Source organism: Somniosus microcephalus, unplaced genomic scaffold, assembly GCF_052327205.1.
Source record: "Somniosus microcephalus isolate GS21.2 unplaced genomic scaffold, FLI_Smic_1.0 scaffold39, whole genome shotgun sequence".
In the NCBI taxonomy this organism is placed as follows: Eukaryota; Metazoa; Chordata; class Chondrichthyes; order Squaliformes; family Somniosidae; genus Somniosus; species Somniosus microcephalus.
The window spans coordinates 581,038-601,587 of record NW_028225226.1 but is presented as its reverse complement, the minus strand read 5'-3'; the positions used below and the strand labels follow the sequence as shown (position 1 = coordinate 601,587).

Sequence of the window (20,550 nt, the reverse complement as noted above, 5' to 3'; positions counted from 1 at the left end):
CCTGAATTATTGTTGTCCCAGCTGCTGAAATTTGGGACAGACAAGCTTGGTATCTGCATACCAACCAAGGTTTCGGGACCGTTTGCTGCCTGAATCAATGACGGTTGATTTATTGTTCTCGACATCAGATGATAGGCTCAACCTCTCATTCCCAGTTCCAAATAAGAGGGGGAGAAAGATGTGTGTTGTCCAGTGCTTCGTTTGACTGCACAGCAGAATGCTCAACATTTTCTTTGCAAGCTGCATTCGGCTGGCATACTTGCTGAAATTGAAAGCAGTGCTTCTTGAAACGTAGACATTGCACTTCGTATTCTTCGAAAAAAGTTAACAATTGCTTATCTTTCGTGCAGCTGTGCCTTGCAAAGATTATACTCATTTTACCTGGCAGGGCTGCAATGCAATCTGCCATGAGCAGTGTGAAAAAGAAGCTGAGATTTGTGAACCGATAGCCATCAAGGCAGCTGTGTGATTTGCTCAGAACCGAAGCTTAGCAGAGGGGCAAGCTGAAGTTAAGGATGAGACCAGGCCGAGACAAAGTATAATGGTGGAGATGGTAATGTTGTTGATTTTAAGAAAAGAATCTAGGGAACTGTTCAGCGAAGGTTCCATGGTGTAATGGTAAGCACTCTGGGCTTTGAATCCAGCGATCCGAGTTCAAATCTCGGTGGAACCTGAATTCTTGTTGTCCCAGCTGCTGAAATTTGGGACATACAAGCTTGGTATCTGCATACCAACCACGGTTACGGGACCGTTTGCTGCCTGAATCAATGACGGTTGATTTATTGTTATCGACATCAGATGATCGGCTCAACCTCTCATTCCCAGTTCCAAATAAGAGGCGGAGAAAGATGTGTGTTGTCCAGGGCTTCGTTTGACTGCACAGCAGAATGCTCAACATTTTCTTTGCAAGCTGCATTCGGCTGGCATACTTGCTGAAATTGAAAGCAGTGCTTCTTGAAACGTAGGCATTGCACTTCGTATTCTCGAAAAAAGTTAACAATTGCTTATCTTTCGTGCAGCAGTGCCTTTCAAAGATTATACTCATTTTACCTGGCAGGACTGCAATGCAATCTGCCATGAGCAGTGTGAAAAAGAAGCTGAGATTTGTGAACCGATAGCCATCAAGGCAGCTGTGTGATTTGCTCAGAACCGAAGCTTAGCAGAGGGGCAAGTGGGCAAGCTGACGTTAAGGATGAGACCAGGCCGAGACAAAGTAGAATGGTGGAGATGGTAATGTTGTTGATTTTGAGAAAAGAATCTAAGGAACTGTTCAGCAAAGGTTCCATGGTGTAATGGTAAGCACTCTGGACTCTGAATCCAGCGATCCGAGTTCAAATCTCGGTGGAACCTGAATTATTGTTGTCCCAGCTGCTGAAATTTGGGACACACAAGCTTGGTATCTGCATACCAACCACGGTTACGGGACCGCTTGCTGCCTGAATCAATGACGGTTGATTTATTGTTCTCGACATCAGATGATAGGCTCAACCTCTCATTCCCAGTTCCAAATAAGAGGGGGAGAAAGATGTGTGTTGTCCAGTGCTTCGTTTGACTGCACAGCAGAAAGCTCAACATTTTCTTTGCAAGCTGCATTCGGCTGGCATACTTGCTGAAATTGAAAGCAGTGCTTCTTGAAACGTAGACATTGCACTTCGTATTCTTCGAAAAAAGTTAACAATTGCTTATCTTTCGTGCAACTGTGCCTTGCAAAGATTATACTCATTTTACCTGGCAGGGCTGCAATGCAATCTGCCATGAGCAGTGTGAAAAAGAAGCTGAGATTTGTGAACCGATAGCCATCAAGGCAGCTGTGTGATTTGCTCAGAACCGAAGCTTAGCAGAGGGGCAAGCTGAAGTTAAGGATGAGACCAGGCCGAGACAAAGTATAATGGTGGAGATGGTAATGTTGTTGATTTTGAGAAAAGAATCTAGGGAACTGTTCAGCGAAGGTTCCATGGTGTAATGGTAAGCACTCTGGGCTTTGAATCCAGCGATCTGAGTTCAAATCTCGGTGGAACCTGAATTCTTGTTGTCCCAGCTGCTGAAATTTGGGACATACAAGCTTGGTATCTGCATACCAACCACGGTTACGGGACCGTTTGCTGCCTGAATCAATGACGGTTGATTTATTGTTATCGACATCAGATGATCGGCTCAACCTCTCATTCCCAGTTCCAAATAAGAGGGGGAGAAAGATGTGTGTTGTCCAGGGCTTCGTTTGACTGCACAGCAGAATGCTCAACATTTTCTTTGCAAGCTGCATTCGGCTGGCATACTTGCTGAAATTGAAAGCAGTGCTTCTTGAAACGTAGGCATTGCACTTCGTATTCTCGAAAAAAGTTAACAATTGCTTATCTTTCGTGCAGCAGTGCCTTTCAAAGATTATACTCATTTTACCTGGCAGGACTGCAATGCAATCTGCCATGAGCAGTGTGAAAAAGAAGCTGAGATTTGTGAACCGATAGCCATCAAGGCAGCTGTGTGATTTGCTCAGAACCGAAGCTAAGCAGAGGGGCAAGTGGGCAAGCTGACGTTAAGGATGAGACCAGGCCGAGACAAAGTAGAATGGTGGAGATGGTAATGTTGTTGATTTTGAGAAAAGAATCTAAGGAACTGTTCAGCAAAGGTTCCATGGTGTAATGGTAAGCACTCTGGACTCTGAATCCAGCGATCCGAGTTCAAATCTCGGTGGAACCTGAATTATTGTTGTCCCAGCTGCTGAAATTTGGGACACACAAGCTTGGTATCTGCATACCAACCACGGTTACGGGACCGTTTGCTGCCTGAATCAATGACGGTTGATTTATTGTTCTCGACATCAGATGATAGGCTCAAACTCTCATTCCCAGTTCCAAATAAGAGGAGGAGAAAGATGTGTGTTGTCCAGGGCTTCGTTTGACTGCACAGCAGAATGCTCAACATTTTCTTTGCAAGCTGCATTCGGCTGGCATACTTGCTGAAATTGAAAGCAGTGCTTCTTGAAACGTAGGCATTGCACTTCGTATTCTCGAAAAAAGTTAACAATTGCTTATCTTTCGTGCAGCAGTGCCTTTCAAAGATTATACTCATTTTACCTGGCAGGACTGCAATGCAATCTGCCATGAGCAGTGTGAAAAAGAAGCTGAGATTTGTGAACCGATAGCCATCAAGGCAGCTGTGTGATTTGCTCAGAACCGAAGCTTAGCAGAGGGGCAAGTGGGCAAGCTGACGTTAAGGATGAGACCAGGCCGAGACAAAGTAGAATGGTGGAGATGGTAATGTTGTTGATTTTGAGAAAAGAATCTAAGGAACTGTTCAGCAAAGGTTCCATGGTGTAATGGTAAGCACTCTGGACTCTGAATCCAGCGATCCGAGTTCAAATCTCGGTGGAACCTGAATTATTGTTGTCCCAGCTGCTGAAATTTGGGACACACAAGCTTGGTATCTGCATACCAACCACGGTTACGGGACCGCTTGCTGCCTGAATCAATGACGGTTGATTTATTGTTCTCGACATCAGATGATAGGCTCAACCTCTCATTCCCAGTTCCAAATAAGAGGGGGAGAAAGATGTGTGTTGTCCAGTGCTTCGTTTGACTGCACAGCAGAAAGCTCAACATTTTCTTTGCAAGCTGCATTCGGCTGGCATACTTGCTGAAATTGAAAGCAGTGCTTCTTGAAACGTAGACATTGCACTTCGTATTCTTCGAAAAAAGTTAACAATTGCTTATCTTTCGTGCAACTGTGCCTTGCAAAGATTATACTCATTTTACCTGGCAGGGCTGCAATGCAATCTGCCATGAGCAGTGTGAAAAAGAAGCTGAGATTTGTGAACCGATAGCCATCAAGGCAGCTGTGTGATTTGCTCAGAACCGAAGCTTAGCAGAGGGGCAAGCTGAAGTTAAGGATGAGACCAGGCCGAGACAAAGTATAATGGTGGAGATGGTAATGTTGTTGATTTTGAGAAAAGAATCTAGGGAACTGTTCAGCGAAGGTTCCATGGTGTAATGGTAAGCACTCTGGGCTTTGAATCCAGCGATCTGAGTTCAAATCTCGGTGGAACCTGAATTCTTGTTGTCCCAGCTGCTGAAATTTGGGACATACAAGCTTGGTATCTGCATACCAACCACGGTTACGGGACCGTTTGCTGCCTGAATCAATGACGGTTGATTTATTGTTATCGACATCAGATGATCGGCTCAACCTCTCATTCCCAGTTCCAAATAAGAGGGGGAGAAAGATGTGTGTTGTCCAGGGCTTCGTTTGACTGCACAGCAGAATGCTCAACATTTTCTTTGCAAGCTGCATTCGGCTGGCATACTTGCTGAAATTGAAAGCAGTGCTTCTTGAAACGTAGGCATTGCACTTCGTATTCTCGAAAAAAGTTAACAATTGCTTATCTTTCGTGCAGCAGTGCCTTTCAAAGATTATACTCATTTTACCTGGCAGGACTGCAATGCAATCTGCCATGAGCAGTGTGAAAAAGAAGCTGAGATTTGTGAACCGATAGCCATCAAGGCAGCTGTGTGATTTGCTCAGAACCGAAGCTAAGCAGAGGGGCAAGTGGGCAAGCTGACGTTAAGGATGAGACCAGGCCGAGACAAAGTAGAATGGTGGAGATGGTAATGTTGTTGATTTTGAGAAAAGAATCTAAGGAACTGTTCAGCAAAGGTTCCATGGTGTAATGGTAAGCACTCTGGACTCTGAATCCAGCGATCCGAGTTCAAATCTCGGTGGAACCTGAATTATTGTTGTCCCAGCTGCTGAAATTTGGGACACACAAGCTTGGTATCTGCATACCAACCACGGTTACGGGACCGTTTGCTGCCTGAATCAATGACGGTTGATTTATTGTTCTCGACATCAGATGATAGGCTCAACCTCTCATTCCCAGTTCCAAATAAGAGGAGGAGAAAGATGTGTGTTGTCCAGTGCTTCGTTTGACTGCACAGCAGAATGCTCAACATTTCCTTTCCACGCTGCATTTGGCTGGCATACTTGCTGAAATTGAAAGCAGTGCTTCTTGAAACGTAGGCATTGCACTTCGTATTCTCGAAAAAAGTTAACAATTGCTTATCTTTCGTGCAGCAGTGCCTTGCAAAGATTATACTCATTTTACCTGGCAGGACTGCAATGCAATCTGCCATGAGCAGTGTGAAAAAGAAGCTGAGATTTGTGAACCGATAGCCATCAAGGCAGCTGTGTGATTTGCTCAGAACCGAAGCTTAGCAGAGGGGCAAGTGGGCAAGCTGACGTTAAGGATGAGACCAGGCCGAGACAAAGTAAAGTGGTGGAGATGGTAATGTTGTTGATTTTGAGAAAAGAATCTAGGGACTGTTCAGCGAAGGTTCCATGGTGTAATGGTAAGCACTCTGGGCTCTGAATCCAGCGATCCGAGTTCAAATCTCGGTGGAACCTGAATTCTTGTTGTCCCAGCTGCTGAAATTTGGGACATACAAGCTTGGTATCTGCATACCAACCACGGTTACGGGACCGTTTGCTGCCTGAATCAATGATGGTTGATTTATTGTTCTCGACATCAGGTGATAGGCTCAACCTCTCATTCCCAGTTCCAAATAAGAGGGGGAGAAAGATGTGTGTTGTCCAGGGCTTCGTTTGAATGCACAGCAGAATGCTCAACATTTTCTTTGCAAGCTGCATTCGGCTGGCATACTTGCTGAAATTGAAAGCAGTGCTTCTTGAAACGTAGACATTGCACTTCGTATTCTTCGAAAAAAGTTAACAATTGCTTATCTTTCGTGCAGCTGTGCCTTGCAAAGATTATACTCATTTTACCTGGCAGGGCTGCAATGCAATCTGCCATGAGCAGTGTGAAAAAGAAGCTGAGATTTGTGAACCGATAGCCATCAAGGCAGCTGTGTGATTTGCTCAGAACCGAAGCTTAGCAGAGGGGCAAGTGGGCAAGCTGACGTTAAGGATGAGACCAGGCCGAGACAAAGTATAATGGTGGAGATGGTAATGTTGTTGATTTTGAGAAAAGAATCTAAGGAACTGTTCAGCAAAGGTTCCATGGTGTAATGGTAAGCACTCTGGACTCTGAATCCAGCGATCCGAGTTTAAATCTCGGTGGAACTTGAATTATTGTTGTCCCAGCTGCTGGAAATTTGGGACATGCAAGATTGGCATCTGCATACCAACCACGGTTACGGGACCGTTTGCTGCCTGAATCGATGACGGTTGATTTATTGTTCTGGACATCAGATGATAGGCTCAACCTCTCATTCCCAGTTCCAAATAAGCGGGGGAGAAAGATGTGTATTGTCCAGTGCTTCATTTCACTGCACAGCAGATTGCTCAACATTTTCTTTGCAAGCTGCATTCGGCTGGCATACTTGTTGAAATTGAAAGCAGTGCTTCTTGAAACGTAGACATTGCACTTCGTATTCTCGAAAAAAGTTAACAATTGCTTATCTATCGTGCAGCAGTGCCTTGCAAAGATTATTCACATTTTACCTGGCAGGACTGCAATACAAGATGCTATGAGCAGTGTGAAAAAGAAACAGAGATTTGTGAACCAATAGCCATCAAGGCAGCTGTGTGATTTACTCAGAACCGAGGCTCAGCAGGGGGGCAAGTGGGCAAGCTGAAGTTAAGGATGAGACCTGGCCGAGACAAAGTATAATGGTGGAGACGGTAATGTTGTTGATTTTAAGAAAAGATTCAAATAAATTTATCAGCAATGGTTCCATGGTGTAATGGTGAGCACTCTGGGCTCTGAATCCAGCCATCCGAGTTCAAATCTCGGTGGAACCTGAATTATTGTTGTCCCAGCTGCTGAAATTTGGGACAGACAAGCTTGGTATCTGCATACCAACCAAGGTTTCGGGAACGTTTGCTGCCTGAATCAATGACGGTTGATTTATTGTTCTCGACATCAGATGATAGGCTCAACCTCTCATTCCCAGTTCCAAATAAGAGGGGGAGAAAGATGTGTGTTGTCCAGTGCTTCGTTTGACTGCACAGCAGAACGCTCAACATTTTCTTTGCAAGCTGCATTCGGCTGGCATACTTGCTGAAATTGAAAGCAGTGCTTCTTGAAACGTAGACATTGCACTTCGTATTCTTCGAAAAAAGTTAACAATTGCTTATCTTTCGTGCAGCTGTGCCTTGCAAAGATTATACTCATTTTACCTGGCAGGGCTGCAATGCAATCTGCCATGAGCAGTGTGAAAAAGAAGCTGAGATTTGTGAACCGATAGCCATCAAGGCAGCTGTGTGATTTGCTCAGAACCGAAGCTTAGCAGAGGGGCAAGCTGAAGTTAAGGATGAGACCAGGCCGAGACAAAGTATAATGGTGGAGATGGTAATGTTGTTGATTTTGAGAAAAGAATCTAGGGAACTGTTTAGCGAAGGTTCCATGGTGTAATGGTAAGCACTCTGGGCTTTGAATCCAGCGATCCGAGTTCAAATCTCGGTGGAACCTGAATTCTTGTTGTCCCAGCTGCTGAAATTTGGGACATACAAGCTTGGTATCTGCATACCAACCACGGTTACGGGACCGTTTGCTGCCTGATTCAATGACGGTTGATTTATTGTTATCGACATCAGATGATCGGCTCAACCTCTCATTCCCAGTTCCAAATAAGAGGGGGAGAAAGATGTGTGTTGTCCAGGGCTTCGTTTGACTGCACAGCAGAATGCTCAACATTTTCTTTGCAAGCTGCATTCGGCTGGCATACTTGCTGAAATTGAAAGCAGTGCTTCTTGAAACGTAGGCATTGCACTTCGTATTCTCGAAAAAAGTTAACAATTGCTTATCTTTCGTGCAGCAGTGCCTTTCAAAGATTATACTCATTTTACCTGGCAGGACTGCAATGCAATCTGCCATGAGCAGTGTGAAAAAGAAGCTGAGATTTGTGAACCGATAGCCATCAAGGCAGCTGTGTGATTTGCTCAGAACCGAAGCTTAGCAGAGGGGCAAGTGGGCAAGCTGACGTTAAGGATGAGACCAGGCCGAGACAAAGTAGAATGGTGGAGATGATAATGTTGTTGATTTTGAGAAAAGAATCTAAGGAACTGCTCAGCAAAGGTTCCATGGTGTAATGGTAAGCACTCTGGCCTCTGAATCCAGCGATCCGAGTTCAAATCTCGGTGGAACCTGAATTATTGTTGTCCCAGCTGCTGAAATTTGGGACATACAAGCTTGGTATCTGCATACCAACCACGGTTACGGGACCGTTTGTTGCCTGAATCAATGACGGTTGATTTATTGTTCTCGACATCAGGTGATAGGCTCAACCTCTCATTCCCAGTTCCAAATAAGAGGGGGAGAAAGATGTGTGTTGTCCAGGGCTTCGTTTGAATGCACAGCAGAATGCTCAACATTTTCTTTGCAAGCTGCATTCGGCTGGCATACTTGCTGAAATTGAAAGCAGTGCTTCTTGAAACGTAGACATTGCACTTCGTATTCTTCGAAAAAGTTAACAATTGCTTATCTTTCGTGCAGCTGTGCCTTGCAAAGATTATACTCATTTTACCTGGCAGGGCTGCAATGCAATCTGGCATGAGCAGTGTGAAAAAGAAGCTGAGATTTGTGAACCGACAGCCATCAAGGCAGCTGTGTGATTTGCTCAGAACCGAAGCTTAGCAGAGGGGCAAGTGGGCAAGCTGACGTTAAGGATGAGACCAGGCCGAGACAAAGTATAATGGTGGAGATGGTAATGTTGTTGATTTTGAGAAAAGAATCTAGGGACTGTTTAGCGAAGGTTCCATGGTGTAATGGTAAGCACTCTGGACTCTGAATCCAGCGATCCGAGTTCAAATCTCGGTGGAACCTGAATTCTTGTTGTCCCAGCTGCTGAAATTTGGGACATACAAGCTTGGTATCTGCATACCAACCACGGTTACGGGACCGTTTGCTGCCTGAATCAATGACGGTTGATTTATTGTTCTCGACATCAGGTGATAGGCTCAACCTCTCATTCCCAGTTCCAAATAAGAGGGGGAGAAAGATGTGTGTTGTCCAGGGCTTCGTTTGAATGCACAGCAGAATGCTCAACATTTTCTTTGCAAGCTGCATTCGGCTGGCATACTTGCTGAAATTGAAAGCAGTGCTTCTTGAAAAGTAGGCATTGCACTTCGTATTCTTCGAAAAAAGTTAACAATTGCTTATCTTTCGTGCAGCTGTGCCTTCCAAAGATTATACTCATTTTACCTGGCAGGGCTGCAATGCAATCTGCCATGAGCAGTGTGAAAAAGAAGCTGAGATTTGTGAACCGATAGCCATCAAGGCAGCTGTGTGATTTGCTCAGAACCGAAGCTCAGCAGAGGGGCAAGTGGGCAAGCTGACGTTAAGGATGAGACCAGGCCGAGACAAAGTATAATGGTGGAGATGGTAATGTTGTTGATTTTGAGAAAAGAATCTAAGGATCTGTTCAGCAAAGGTTCCATGGTGTAATGGTAAGCACTCTGGACTCTGAATCCAGCGATCCGAGTTCAAATCTCGGTGGAACCTGAATTATTGTTGTCCCAGCTGCTGGAAATTTGGGACATGCAAGATTGGCATCTGCATACCAACCACGGTTACGGGACCGTTTGCTGCCTGAATCGATGACGGTTGATTTATTGTTCTGGACATCAGATGATAGGCTCAACCTCTCATTCCCAGTTCCAAATAAGCGGGGGAGAAAGATGTGTATTGTCCAGTGCTTCATTTCACTGCACAGCAGATTGCTCAACATTTTCTTTGCAAGCTGCATTCGGCTGGCATACTTGTTGAAATTGAAAGCAGTGCTTCTTGAAACGTAGACATTGCACTTCGTATTCTCGAAAAAAGTTAACAATTGCTTATCTATCGTGCAGCAGTGCCTTGCAAAGATTATTCACATTTTACCTGGCAGGACTGCAATACAAGATGCTATGAGCAGTGTGAAAAAGAAACAGAGATTTGTGAACCAATAGCCATCAAGGCAGCTGTGTGATTTACTCAGAACCGAGGCTCAGCAGGGGGGCAAGTGGGCAAGCTGAAGTTAAGGATGAGACCTGGCCGAGACAAAGTATAATGGTGGAGACAGTAATGTTGTTGATTTTAAGAAAAGATTCAAATAAATTTATCAGCAATGGTTCCATGGTGTAATGGTGAGCACTCTGGGCTCTGAATCCAGCGATCCGAGTTCAAATTTCGGTGGAACCTGAATTATTGTTGTCCCAGCTGCTGAAATTTGGGACAGACAAGCTTGGTATCTGCATACCAACCAAGGTTTCGGGACCGTTTGCTGCCTGAATCAATGACGGTTGATTTATTGTTCTCGACATCAGATGATAGGCTCAACCTCTCATTCCCAGTTCCAAGTAAGAGGGGGAGAAAGATGTGTGTTGTCCAGTGCTTCGTTTGACTGCACAGCAGAATGCTCAACATTTTCTTTGCAAGCTGCATTCGGCTGGCATACTTGCTGAAATTGAAAGCAGTGCTTCTTGAAACGTAGACATTGCACTTCGTATTCTTCGAAAAAAGTTAACAATTGCTTATCTTTCGTGCAGCTGTGCCTTGCAAAGATTATACTCATTTTACCTGGCAGGGCTGCAATGCAATCTGCCATGAGCAGTGTGAAAAAGAAGCTGAGATTTGTGAACCGATAGCCATCAAGGCAGCTGTGTGATTTGCTCAGAACCGATGCTTAGCAGAGGGGCAAGCTGAAGTGAAGGATGAGACCAGGCCGAGACAAAGTATAATGGTGGAGATGGTAATGTTGTTGATTTTGAGAAAAGAATCTAGGGAACTGTTCAGCAAAGGTTCCATGGTGTAATGGTAAGCACTCTGGGCTTTGAATCCAGCGATCCGAGTTCAAATCTCGGTGGAACCTGAATTCTTGTTGTCCCAGCTGCTGAAATTTGGGACATACAAGCTTGGTATCTGCATACCAACCACGGTTACGGGACCGTTTGCTGCCTGATTCAATGACGGTTGATTTATTGTTATCGACATCAGATGATCGGCTCAATCTCTCATTCCCAGTTCCAAATAAGAGGGGGAGAAAGATGTGTGTTGTCCAGGGCTTCGTTTTACTGCACAGCAGAATGCTCAACATTTTCTTTGCAAGCTGCATTCGGCTGGCATACTTGCTGAAATTGAAAGCAGTGCTTCTTGAAACGTAGGCATTGCACTTCGTATTCTCGAAAAAAGTTAACAATTGCTTATCTTTCGTGCAGCAGTGCCTTTCAAAGATTATACTCATTTTACCTGGCAGAACTGCAATGCAATCTGCCATGAGCAGTGTGAAAAAGAAGCTGAGATTTGTGAACCGATAGCCATCAAGGCAGCTGTGTGATTTGCTCAGAACCGAAGCTTAGCAGAGGGGCAAGTGGGCAAGCTGACGTTAAGGATGAGACCAAGCCGAGACAAAGTAGAATGGTGGAGATGGTAATGTTGTTGATTTTGAGAAAAGAATCTAAGGAACTGTTCAGCAAAGGTTCCATGGTGTAATGGTAAGCACTCTGGACTCTGAGTCCAGCGATCCGAGTTCAAATCTCGGTGGAACCTGAATTATTGTTGTCCCAGCTGCTGAAATTTGGGACACACAAGCTTGGTATCTGCATACCAACCACGGGTTACGGGACCGTTTGCTGCCTGAATCAATGACGGTTGATTTATTGTTCTCGACATCAGATGATAGGCTCAACCTCTCATTCCCAGTTCCAAATAAGAGGAGGAGAAAGATGTGTGTTGTCCAGTGCTTCGTTTGACTGCACAGCAGAATGCTCAACATTTCCTTTCCACGCTGCATTTGGCTGGCATACTTGCTGAAATTGAAAGCAGTGCTTCTTGAAACGTAGGCATTGCTCTTCGTATTCTCGAAAAAAGTTAACAATTGCTTATCTTTCGTGCAGCAGTGCCTTGCAAAGATTATACTCATTTTACCTGGCAGGACTGCAATGCAATCTGCCATGAGCAGTGTGAAAAAGAAGCTGAGATTTGTGAACCGATAGCCATCAAGGCAGCTGTGTGATTTGCTCAGAACCGAAGCTTAGCAGAGGGGCAAGTGGGCAAGCTGACGTTAAGGATGAGACCAGGCCGAGACAAAGTATAATGGTGGAGATGGTAATGTTGTTGATTTTGAGAAAAAAATCTAGGGACTGCTCAGCGAAGGTTCCATGGTGTAATGGTAAGCACTCTGGGCTCTGAATCCAGCGATCCGAGTTCAAATCTCGGTGGAACCTGAATTCTTGTTGTCCCAGCTGCTGAAATTTGGGACATACAAGCTTGGTATCTGCATACCAACCACGGTTACGGGACCGTTTGCTGCCTGAATCAATGACGGTTGATTTATTGTTCTCGACATCAGATGATAGGCTCAATTTCTCATTCCCAGTTCCAAATAAGAGGGGGAGAAAGATGTGTGTTGTCCAGGGCTTCGTTTGAATGCACAGCAGAATGCTCAACATTTTCTTTGCAAGCTGCATTCGGCTGGCATACTTGCTGAAATTGAAAGCAGTGCTTCTTGAAACGTAGACATTGCACTTCGTATTCTTCGAAAAAAGTTAACAATTGCTTATCTTTCGTGCAGCTGTGCCTTGCAAAGATTATACTCATTTTACCTGGCAGGGCTGCAATGCAATCTGCCATGAGCAGTGTGAAAAAGAAGCTGAGATTTGTGAACCGATAGCCATCAAGGCAGCTGTGTGATTTGCTCAGAACCGAAGCTTAGCAGAGGGGCAAGTGGGCAAGCTGACGTTAAGGATGAGACCAGGCCGAGACAAAGTATAATGGTGGAGATGGTAATGTTGTTGATTTTGAGAAAAGAATCTAGGGACTGTTCAGCGAAGGTTCCATGGTGTAATGGTAAGCACTCTGGGCTCTGAATCCAGCAATCCGAGTTCAAATCTCGGTGGAACCTGAATTCTTGTTGTCCCAGCTGCTGAAATTTGGGACATACAAGCTTGGTATCTGCATACCAACCACGGTTACGGGACCGTTTGCTGCCTGAATCAATGACGGTTGATTTTTTGTTCTCGACATCAGGTGATAGGCTCAACCTCTCATTCCCAGTTCCAAATAAGAGGGGGAGAAAGATGTGTGTTGTCCAGGGCTTCGTTTGAATGCACAGCAGAATGCTCAACATTTTCTTTGCAAGCTGCATTCGGCTGGCATACTTGCTGAAATTGAAAGCAGTGCTTCTTGAAAAGTAGGCATTGCACTTCGTATTCTTCGAAAAAAGTTAACAATTGCTTATCTTTCGTGCAGCTGTGCCTTCCAAAGATTATACTCATTTTACCTGGCAGGGCTGCAATGGAATCTGCCATGAGCAGTGTGAAAAAGAAGCTGAGATTTGTGAACCGATAGCCATCAAGGCAGCTGTGTGATTTGCTCAGAACCGAAGCTTAGCAGAGGGGCAAGTGGGCAAGCTGACGTTAAGGATGAGACCAGGCCGAGACAAAGTATAATGGTGGAGATGGTAATGTTGTTGATTTTGAGAAAAGAATCTAAGGAACTGTTCGGCAAAGGTTCCATGGTGTAATGGTAAGCACTCTGGGCTCTGAATCCAGCGATCCGAGTTCAAATCTCGGTGGAACCTGAATTATTGTTGTCCCAGCTGCTGGAAATTTGGGACATGCAAGATTGGCATCTGCATACCAACCACGGTTACGGGACCGTTTGCTGCCTGAATCGATGACGGTTGATTTATTGTTCTGGACATCAGATGATAGGCTCAACCTCTCATTCCCAGTTCCAAATAAGCGGGGGAGAAAGATGTGTATTGTCCAGTGCTTCATTTCACTGCACAGCAGATTGCTCAACATTTTCTTTGCAAGCTGCATTCGGCTGGCATACTTGTTGAAATTGAAAGCAGTGCTTCTTGAAACGTAGACATTGCACTTCGTATTCTCGAAAAAAGTTAACAATTGCTTATCTATCGTGCAGCAGTGCCTTGCAAAGATTATTCACATTTTACCTGGCAGGACTGCAATACAAGATGCTATGAGCAGTGTGAAAAAGAAACAGAGATTTGTGAACCAATAGCCATCAAGGCAGCTGTGTGATTTACTCAGAACCGAGGCTCAGCAGGGGGGCAAGTGGGCAAGCTGAAGTTAAGGATGAGACCTGGCCGAGACAAAGTATAATGGTGGAGACGGTAATGTTGTTGATTTTAAGAAAAGATTCAAATAAATTTATAAGCAATGGTTCCATGGTGTAATGGTGAGCACTACTGGGCTCTGAATCCAGCGATCTGAGTTCAAATCTCGGTGGAACCTGAATTATTGTTGTCCCAGCTGCTGAAATTTGGGACAGACAAGCTTGGTATCTGCATACCAACCAAGGTTTCGGGACCGTTTGCTGCCTGAATCAATGACGGTTGATTTATTGTTCTCGACATCAGATGACAGGCTCAACCTCTCATTCCCAGTTCCAAATAAGAGGGGGAGAAAGATGTGTGTTGTCCAGTGCTTCGTTTGACTGCACAGCAGAATGCTCAACATTTTCTTTGCAAGCTGCATTCGGCTGGCATACTTGCTGAAATTGAAAGCAGTGCTTCTTGAAACGTAGACATTGCACTTCGTATTCTTCGAAAAAAGTTAACAATTGCTTATCTTTCGTGCAGCTGTGCCTTGCAAAGATTATACTCATTTTACCTGGCAGGGCTGCAATGCAATCTGCCATGAGCAGTGTGAAAAAGAAGCTGAGATTTGTGAACCGATAGCCATCAAGGCAGCTGTGTGATTTGCTCAGAACCGAAGCTTAGCAGAGGGGCAAGCTGAAGTTAAGGATGAGACCAGGCCGAGACAAAGTATAATGGTGGAGATGGTAATGTTGTTGATTTTGAGAAAAGAATCTAGGGAACTGTTCAGCGAAGGTTCCATGGTGTAATGGTAAGCACTCTGGGCTTTGAATCCAGCGATCCGAGTTCAAATCTCGGTGGAACCTGAATTCTTGTTGTCCCAGCTGCTGAAATTTGGGACATACAAGCTTGGTATCTGCATACCAACCACGGTTACGGGACCGTTTGCTGCCTGATTCAATGACGGTTGATTTATTGTTATCGACATCAGATGATCGGCTCAACCTCTCATTCCCAGTTCCAAATAAGAGGGGGAGAAAGATGTGTGTTGTCCAGGGCTTCGTTTGACTGCACAGCAGAATGCTCAACATTTTCTTTGCAAGCTGCATTCGGCTGGCATACTTGCTGAAATTGAAAGCAGTGCTTCTTGAAACGTAGGCATTGCACTTCGTATTCTCGAAAAAAGTTAACAATTGCTTATCTTTCGTGCAGCAGTGCCTTTCAAAGATTATACTCATTTTACCTGGCAGGACTGCAATGCAATCTGCCATGAGCAGTGTGAAAAAGAAGCTGAGATTTGTGAACCGATAGCCATCAAGGCAGCTGTGTGATTTGCTCAGAACCGAAGCTTAGCAGAGGGGCAAGTGGGCAAGCTGACGTTAAGGATGAGACCAGGCCGAGACAAAGTAGAATGGTGGAGATGGTAATGTTGTTGATTTTGAGAAAAGAATCTAAGAAACTGTTCAGCAAAGGTTCCATGGTGTAATGGTAAGCACTCTGGACTCTGAATCCAGCGATCCGAGTTCAAATCTCGGTGGAACCTGAATTATTGTTGTCCCAGCTGCTGAAATTTGGGACACACAAGCTTGGTATCTGCATACCAACCACGGTTACGGGACCGTTTGCTGCCTGAATCAATGACGGTTGATTTATTGTTCTCGACATCAGATGATAGGCTCAACCTCTCATTCCCAGTTCCAAATAAGAGGAGGAGAAAGATGTGTGTTGTCCAGTGCTTCGTTTGACTGCACAGCAGAATGCTCAACATTTCCTTTCCACGCTGCATTTGGCTGGCATGCTTGCTGAAATTGAAAGCAGTGCTTCTTGAAACGTAGGCATTGCACTTCGTATTCTCGAAAAAAGTTAACAATTGCTTATCTTTCGTGCAGCAGTGCCTTGCAAAGATTATACTCATTTTACCTGGCAGGACTGCAATGCAATCTGCCATGAGCAGTGTGAAAAAGAAGCTGAGATTTGTGAACCGATAGCCATCAAGGCAGCTGTGTGATTTGCTCAGAACCGAAGCTTAGCAGAGGGGCAAGCTGAAGTTAAGGATGAGACCAGGCCGAGACAAAGTATAATGGTGGAGATGGTAATGTTGTTGATTTTGAGAAAAGAATCTAGGGAACTGTTCAGCGAAGGTTCCATGGTGTAATGGTAAGCACTCTGGGCTCTGAATCCAGTGATCCAAGTTCAAATCTCGGTGGAACCTGAATTCTTGTTGTCCCAGCTGCTGGAAATTTGGGACATGCAAGCTTGGCATCTTCATAACAACCACGGTTACGGGCCTGTTTGCTGCCTGGATCAATGACGGTTGGTTTATTGTTCTCGACATTAGATGATGACAGGCTCAACTTCTCATTCCCAGTTCCAAATAAGAGGAGGAGAAAGATGTGTGTTGTCCAGTGCTTCGTTTGACTGCCCGGCAGAATGCTCAACATTTCCTTTCCAAGCTGCATTCGGCTGGCACACTTGCTGAAAATGAAAGCAGTGCTTCTTGAAACGTAGGCATTGCACTTCGTATTCTCGAAAAAAGTTAACAATTGCTTATCTTTCGTGCAGCAGTGCCTTGCAAAGATTATACTCATTTTACCTGGCAGGACTGCAATGCAATCTGCCATGAGCAGTGTGAAAAAGAAGCTGAGATTTGTGAACCGATAGCCATCAAGGCAGCTGTGTGATTTGCTCAGAACCGAAGCTTAGCAGAGGGGCAAGTGGGCAAGCTGACGTTAAGGATGGGACCAGGCCGAGACAAAGTATAATGGTGGAGATGGTAATGTTGTTGATTTTGAGAAAAGAATCTAGGGACTGTTCAGCGAAGGTTCCATGGTGTAATGGTAAGCACTCTGGGCTCTGAATCCAGCGATCCGAGTTCAAATCTCGGTGGAACCTGAATTCTTGTTGTCCCAGCTGCTGAAATTTGGGACATACAAGCTTGGTATCTGCATACCAACCACGGTTACGGGACCGTTTGCTGCCTGAATCAATGACGGTTGATTTATTGTTCTCGACATCAGGTGATAGGCTCAACCTCTCATTCCCAGTTCCAAATAAGAGGGGGAGAAAGATGTGTGTTGTCCAGGGCTTCGTTTGAATGCACAGCAGAATGCTCAACATTTTCTTTGCAAGCTGCATTCGGCTGGCATACTTGCTGAAATTGAAAGCAGTGCTTCTTGAAACGTAGACATTGCACTTCGTATTCTTCGAAAAAAGTTAACAATTGCTTATCTTTCGTGCAGCTGTGCCTTGCAAAGATTATACTCATTTTACCTGGCAGGGCTGCAATGCAATCTGCCATGAGCAGTGTGAAAAAGAAGCTGAGATTTGTGAACCGATAGCCATCAAGGCAGCTGTGTGATTTGCTCAGAACCGAAGCTTTGCAGAGGGGCAAGCTGAAGTTAAGGATGAGACCAGGCCGAGACAAAGTATAATGGTGGAGATGGTAATGTTGTTGATTTTGAGAAAAGAATCTAGGGACTGTTCAGCGAAGGTTCCATGGTGTAATGGTAAGCACTCTGGGCTCTGAATCCAGCGATCCGAGTTCAAATCTCGGTGGAACCTGAATTCTTGTTGTCCCAGCTGCTGAAATTTGGGACATACAAGCTTGGTATCTGCATACCAACCACGGTTACGGGACCGTTTGCTGCCTGAATCAATGACGGTTGATTTATTGTTCTCGACATCAGGTGATAGGCTCAACCTCTCATTCCCAGTTCCAAATAAGAGGGGGAGAAAGATGTGTGTTGTCCAGGGCTTCGTTTGAATGCACAGCAGAATGCTCAACATTTTCTTTGCAAGCTGCATTCGGCTGGCATACTTGCTGAAATTGAAAGCTGTGCTTCTTGAAAAGTAGGCATTGCACTTCGTATTCTTCGAAAAAAGTTAACAATTGCTTATCTTTCGTGCAGCTGTGCCTTCCAAAGATTATACTCATTTTACCTGGCAGGGCTGCAATGCAATCTGCCATGAGCAGTGTGAAAAAGAAGCTGAGATTTGTGAACCGATAGCCATCAAGGCAGCTGTGTGATTTGCTCAGAACCGAAGCTTAGCAGAGGGGCAAGTGGGCAAGCTGACGTTAAGGATGAGACCAGGCCGAGACAAAGTATAATGGTGGAGATGGTAATGTTGTTGATTTTGAGAAAAGAATCTAAGGAACTGTTCAGCAAAGGTTCCATGGTGTAATGGTAAGCACTCTGGACTCTGAATCCAGCGATCCGAGTTCAAATCTCGGTGGAACCTGAATTATTGTTGTCCCAGCTGCTGAAATTTGGGACAGACAAGCTTGGTATCTGCATACCAACCAAGGTTTCGGGACCGTTTGCTGCCTGAATCAATGACGGTTGATTTATTGTTCTCGACATCAGATGATAGGCTCAACCTCTCATTCCCAGTTCCAATTAAGAGGGGGAGAAAGATGTGTGTTGTCCAGTGCTTCGTTTGACTGCACAGCAGAATGCTCAACATTTTCTTTGCAAGCTGCATTCGGCTGGCATACTTGCTGAAATTGAAAGCAGTGCTTCTTGAAACGTAGACATTGCACTTCGTATTCTTCGAAAAAAGTTAACAATTGCTTATCTTTCGTGCAGCTGTGCCTTGCAAAGATTATCCTAATTTTACCTGGCAGGGCTGCAATGCAATCTGCCATGAGCAGTGTGAAAAAGAAGCTGAGATTTGTGAACCGATAGCCATCAAGGCAGCTGTGTGATTTGCTCAGAACCGAAGCTTAGCAGAGGGGCAAGCTGAAGTGAAGGATGAGACCAGGCCGAGACAAAGTATAATGGTGGAGATGGTAATGTTGTTGATTTTGAGAAAAGAATCTAGGGAACTGTTCAGCAAAGGTTCCATGTTGTAATGGTAAGCACTCTGGGCTCTGAATCCAGTGATCCAAGTTCAAATCTCGGTGGAACCTGAATTCTTGTTGTCCCAGCTGCTGGAAATTTGGGACATGCAAGCTTGGCATCTTCATAACAACCACGGTTACGGGCCCGTTTGCTGCCTGGATCAATGACGGTTGGTTTATTGTTCTCGACATCAGATGATAGGCTCAACCTCTCATTCCCTGTTCCAAATGAGCGGAGCAGAAAGATATGTGTTGTTCAGTGCTTCGTTTGATTCCACAGAAGATTGCTCAATATTTTCTTTGCAAGCTGCATTCGGCTGGCATACTTGTTGTAATTGAAAGCACAGCTTCTTGAAATGTAGGCATTGCACTTCGTATTCTCGAAAACAGTTAACAATTGCTTTTCTTTAGTGCAGCAGTGCCTTGCAAGGTTTATACACATTTTATCAGGCAGGACTGTAATACAAGCTGCTCTGAGCAGTGTGAGAAAGAAGCAGCGTTTTGAGAACCAAGATCCATCAAGGCGGCTGTGTGATTTGCTCAGAACCGAGGCTTAGCAGAGGGGCAATTGGGCAAGCTGAAGTTAAGGATGAGACCAGGCCGAGACAAAGTTGAATGGTGGAGACGTTAATGGTGTTGATTTTGAGAAAATAGCTAATGAAATCTTCAGCAACGGTTCCATGGTGTAATGGTTAGCACTCTGGACTCTGAATCCAGCAATCAGAGTTCAAATCTCTGTGGAACCTGAATTCTTGTTGTCCCAGTTGCTGGAAATTTCGGACATACAGGGTGAAGGCATCTGCGTACCAACCACGGTTGCTGGACCGTTTGCTGCCTGAATCAATGATGGTTGATTTATTGTTCTCTGTTGTGTATGTACCTTTAAGGGAATAACTGGTCTTAGCCTGCAGTACTGGCAGTGACCACCCCTGTATAAAAGGCCCTAGCAGGCTTCTGTAGTTTCAGTTTCAAGCTGCCTCTTGTTCAGTAAAGTACCTGTTAAACTGTTCTCCCGAAGTGCGTGTATTATTGAGGTGCAGACTTTACAGTGGCGACGAGTAAGTTTGAACTCACCTGCAGTGTGGCATCATCTCACGGGGATCTCACCTGAAAGGAAGGTCCTGGAAGGTCGTAGTCTGAGCAACGGGCGCCGACCGAGGGCAACCGCCCAAAGAATCCATCGGTGTTTGGAGAATTGCGGGAGAGACTGTGGTTCCAGCGAATCGTGCTGGAAGCAGGTAGCGCGCTGACCCTTCCGGACTGTGGTGCGCTCAAGCTCGATTGAGAGGCTCTACAAATCGGGCAATTCAAACAGCCCCAAAACGCACTGTTCCCTGACCGGGAATCGAACCCGGGCCGCGGCGATGAGAGCGCCGAATCCAAACCAGTAGACCACCAGGGAAGCTGCAGCAAGCCTCCTGCCAGCAAGCACAGCAATGCAGTTTTTCCTGCCTGCTCCTTTGCAATTCAGATCCTTTCGCGACAGGCAAACTGTTCGGACAAAATGACATTTTTTAGACGAGCACACAAAAGACGTGTTTGCGAAAGCACGGCACCAAGTGCGGGTAGGCATCCACTTGAAATCGATTTCCTCCTGTGTTTTTCTCTGGATGTTGTCTCTCTCGGTGCTGGGCGAACAATTCATTGATGCATTTCTCCTCAACTGAAGCCTTTTGCCCATCTCGCGGGGTCAGAGCCGCTCTGTCTGTCTCTTAC

At 45.1% G+C, this 20,550-nt stretch overlaps 20 non-coding genes across 20 annotated transcripts; all 20 read left to right on the top strand.

The window, feature by feature from the left end:
* The first annotated feature begins 601 nt into the window (after window positions 1-601).
* trnaq-uug (transfer RNA glutamine (anticodon UUG)) lies at window positions 602-673 on the top strand. The gene has a single exon. It is a non-coding gene; the product is annotated as a tRNA-Gln (tRNA).
* Window positions 674-1,278: 605 nt separating this feature from the next.
* trnaq-cug (transfer RNA glutamine (anticodon CUG)) lies at window positions 1,279-1,350 on the top strand. The gene has a single exon. It is a non-coding gene; the product is annotated as a tRNA-Gln (tRNA).
* A 598-nt stretch (window positions 1,351-1,948) lies between these two features.
* Window positions 1,949-2,020, top strand: trnaq-uug (transfer RNA glutamine (anticodon UUG)). The gene has a single exon. It is a non-coding gene; the product is annotated as a tRNA-Gln (tRNA).
* A 605-nt stretch (window positions 2,021-2,625) lies between these two features.
* On the top strand, window positions 2,626-2,697 carry trnaq-cug (transfer RNA glutamine (anticodon CUG)). The gene has a single exon. It is a non-coding gene; the product is annotated as a tRNA-Gln (tRNA).
* A 605-nt stretch (window positions 2,698-3,302) lies between these two features.
* Window positions 3,303-3,374, top strand: trnaq-cug (transfer RNA glutamine (anticodon CUG)). The gene has a single exon. It is a non-coding gene; the product is annotated as a tRNA-Gln (tRNA).
* Window positions 3,375-3,972: 598 nt separating this feature from the next.
* On the top strand, window positions 3,973-4,044 carry trnaq-uug (transfer RNA glutamine (anticodon UUG)). Its single transcript has one exon. It is a non-coding gene; the product is annotated as a tRNA-Gln (tRNA).
* A 605-nt stretch (window positions 4,045-4,649) lies between these two features.
* On the top strand, window positions 4,650-4,721 carry trnaq-cug (transfer RNA glutamine (anticodon CUG)). The gene has a single exon. It is a non-coding gene; the product is annotated as a tRNA-Gln (tRNA).
* Window positions 4,722-5,325: 604 nt separating this feature from the next.
* trnaq-cug (transfer RNA glutamine (anticodon CUG)) lies at window positions 5,326-5,397 on the top strand. Its single transcript has one exon. It is a non-coding gene; the product is annotated as a tRNA-Gln (tRNA).
* A 1,954-nt stretch (window positions 5,398-7,351) lies between these two features.
* Window positions 7,352-7,423, top strand: trnaq-uug (transfer RNA glutamine (anticodon UUG)). Its single transcript has one exon. It is a non-coding gene; the product is annotated as a tRNA-Gln (tRNA).
* Window positions 7,424-8,704: 1,281 nt separating this feature from the next.
* trnaq-cug (transfer RNA glutamine (anticodon CUG)) lies at window positions 8,705-8,776 on the top strand. Its single transcript has one exon. It is a non-coding gene; the product is annotated as a tRNA-Gln (tRNA).
* Window positions 8,777-9,382: 606 nt separating this feature from the next.
* trnaq-cug (transfer RNA glutamine (anticodon CUG)) lies at window positions 9,383-9,454 on the top strand. The gene has a single exon. It is a non-coding gene; the product is annotated as a tRNA-Gln (tRNA).
* A 1,276-nt stretch (window positions 9,455-10,730) lies between these two features.
* On the top strand, window positions 10,731-10,802 carry trnaq-uug (transfer RNA glutamine (anticodon UUG)). Its single transcript has one exon. It is a non-coding gene; the product is annotated as a tRNA-Gln (tRNA).
* Window positions 10,803-12,084: 1,282 nt separating this feature from the next.
* On the top strand, window positions 12,085-12,156 carry trnaq-cug (transfer RNA glutamine (anticodon CUG)). Its single transcript has one exon. It is a non-coding gene; the product is annotated as a tRNA-Gln (tRNA).
* Window positions 12,157-13,439: 1,283 nt separating this feature from the next.
* On the top strand, window positions 13,440-13,511 carry trnaq-cug (transfer RNA glutamine (anticodon CUG)). The gene has a single exon. It is a non-coding gene; the product is annotated as a tRNA-Gln (tRNA).
* A 1,277-nt stretch (window positions 13,512-14,788) lies between these two features.
* trnaq-uug (transfer RNA glutamine (anticodon UUG)) lies at window positions 14,789-14,860 on the top strand. The gene has a single exon. It is a non-coding gene; the product is annotated as a tRNA-Gln (tRNA).
* A 605-nt stretch (window positions 14,861-15,465) lies between these two features.
* On the top strand, window positions 15,466-15,537 carry trnaq-cug (transfer RNA glutamine (anticodon CUG)). The gene has a single exon. It is a non-coding gene; the product is annotated as a tRNA-Gln (tRNA).
* Window positions 15,538-16,814: 1,277 nt separating this feature from the next.
* Window positions 16,815-16,886, top strand: trnaq-cug (transfer RNA glutamine (anticodon CUG)). The gene has a single exon. It is a non-coding gene; the product is annotated as a tRNA-Gln (tRNA).
* Window positions 16,887-17,483: 597 nt separating this feature from the next.
* Window positions 17,484-17,555, top strand: trnaq-cug (transfer RNA glutamine (anticodon CUG)). Its single transcript has one exon. It is a non-coding gene; the product is annotated as a tRNA-Gln (tRNA).
* Window positions 17,556-18,161: 606 nt separating this feature from the next.
* Window positions 18,162-18,233, top strand: trnaq-cug (transfer RNA glutamine (anticodon CUG)). Its single transcript has one exon. It is a non-coding gene; the product is annotated as a tRNA-Gln (tRNA).
* A 1,275-nt stretch (window positions 18,234-19,508) lies between these two features.
* On the top strand, window positions 19,509-19,580 carry trnaq-cug (transfer RNA glutamine (anticodon CUG)). Its single transcript has one exon. It is a non-coding gene; the product is annotated as a tRNA-Gln (tRNA).
* The last annotated feature ends 970 nt before the right edge of the window (window positions 19,581-20,550 follow it).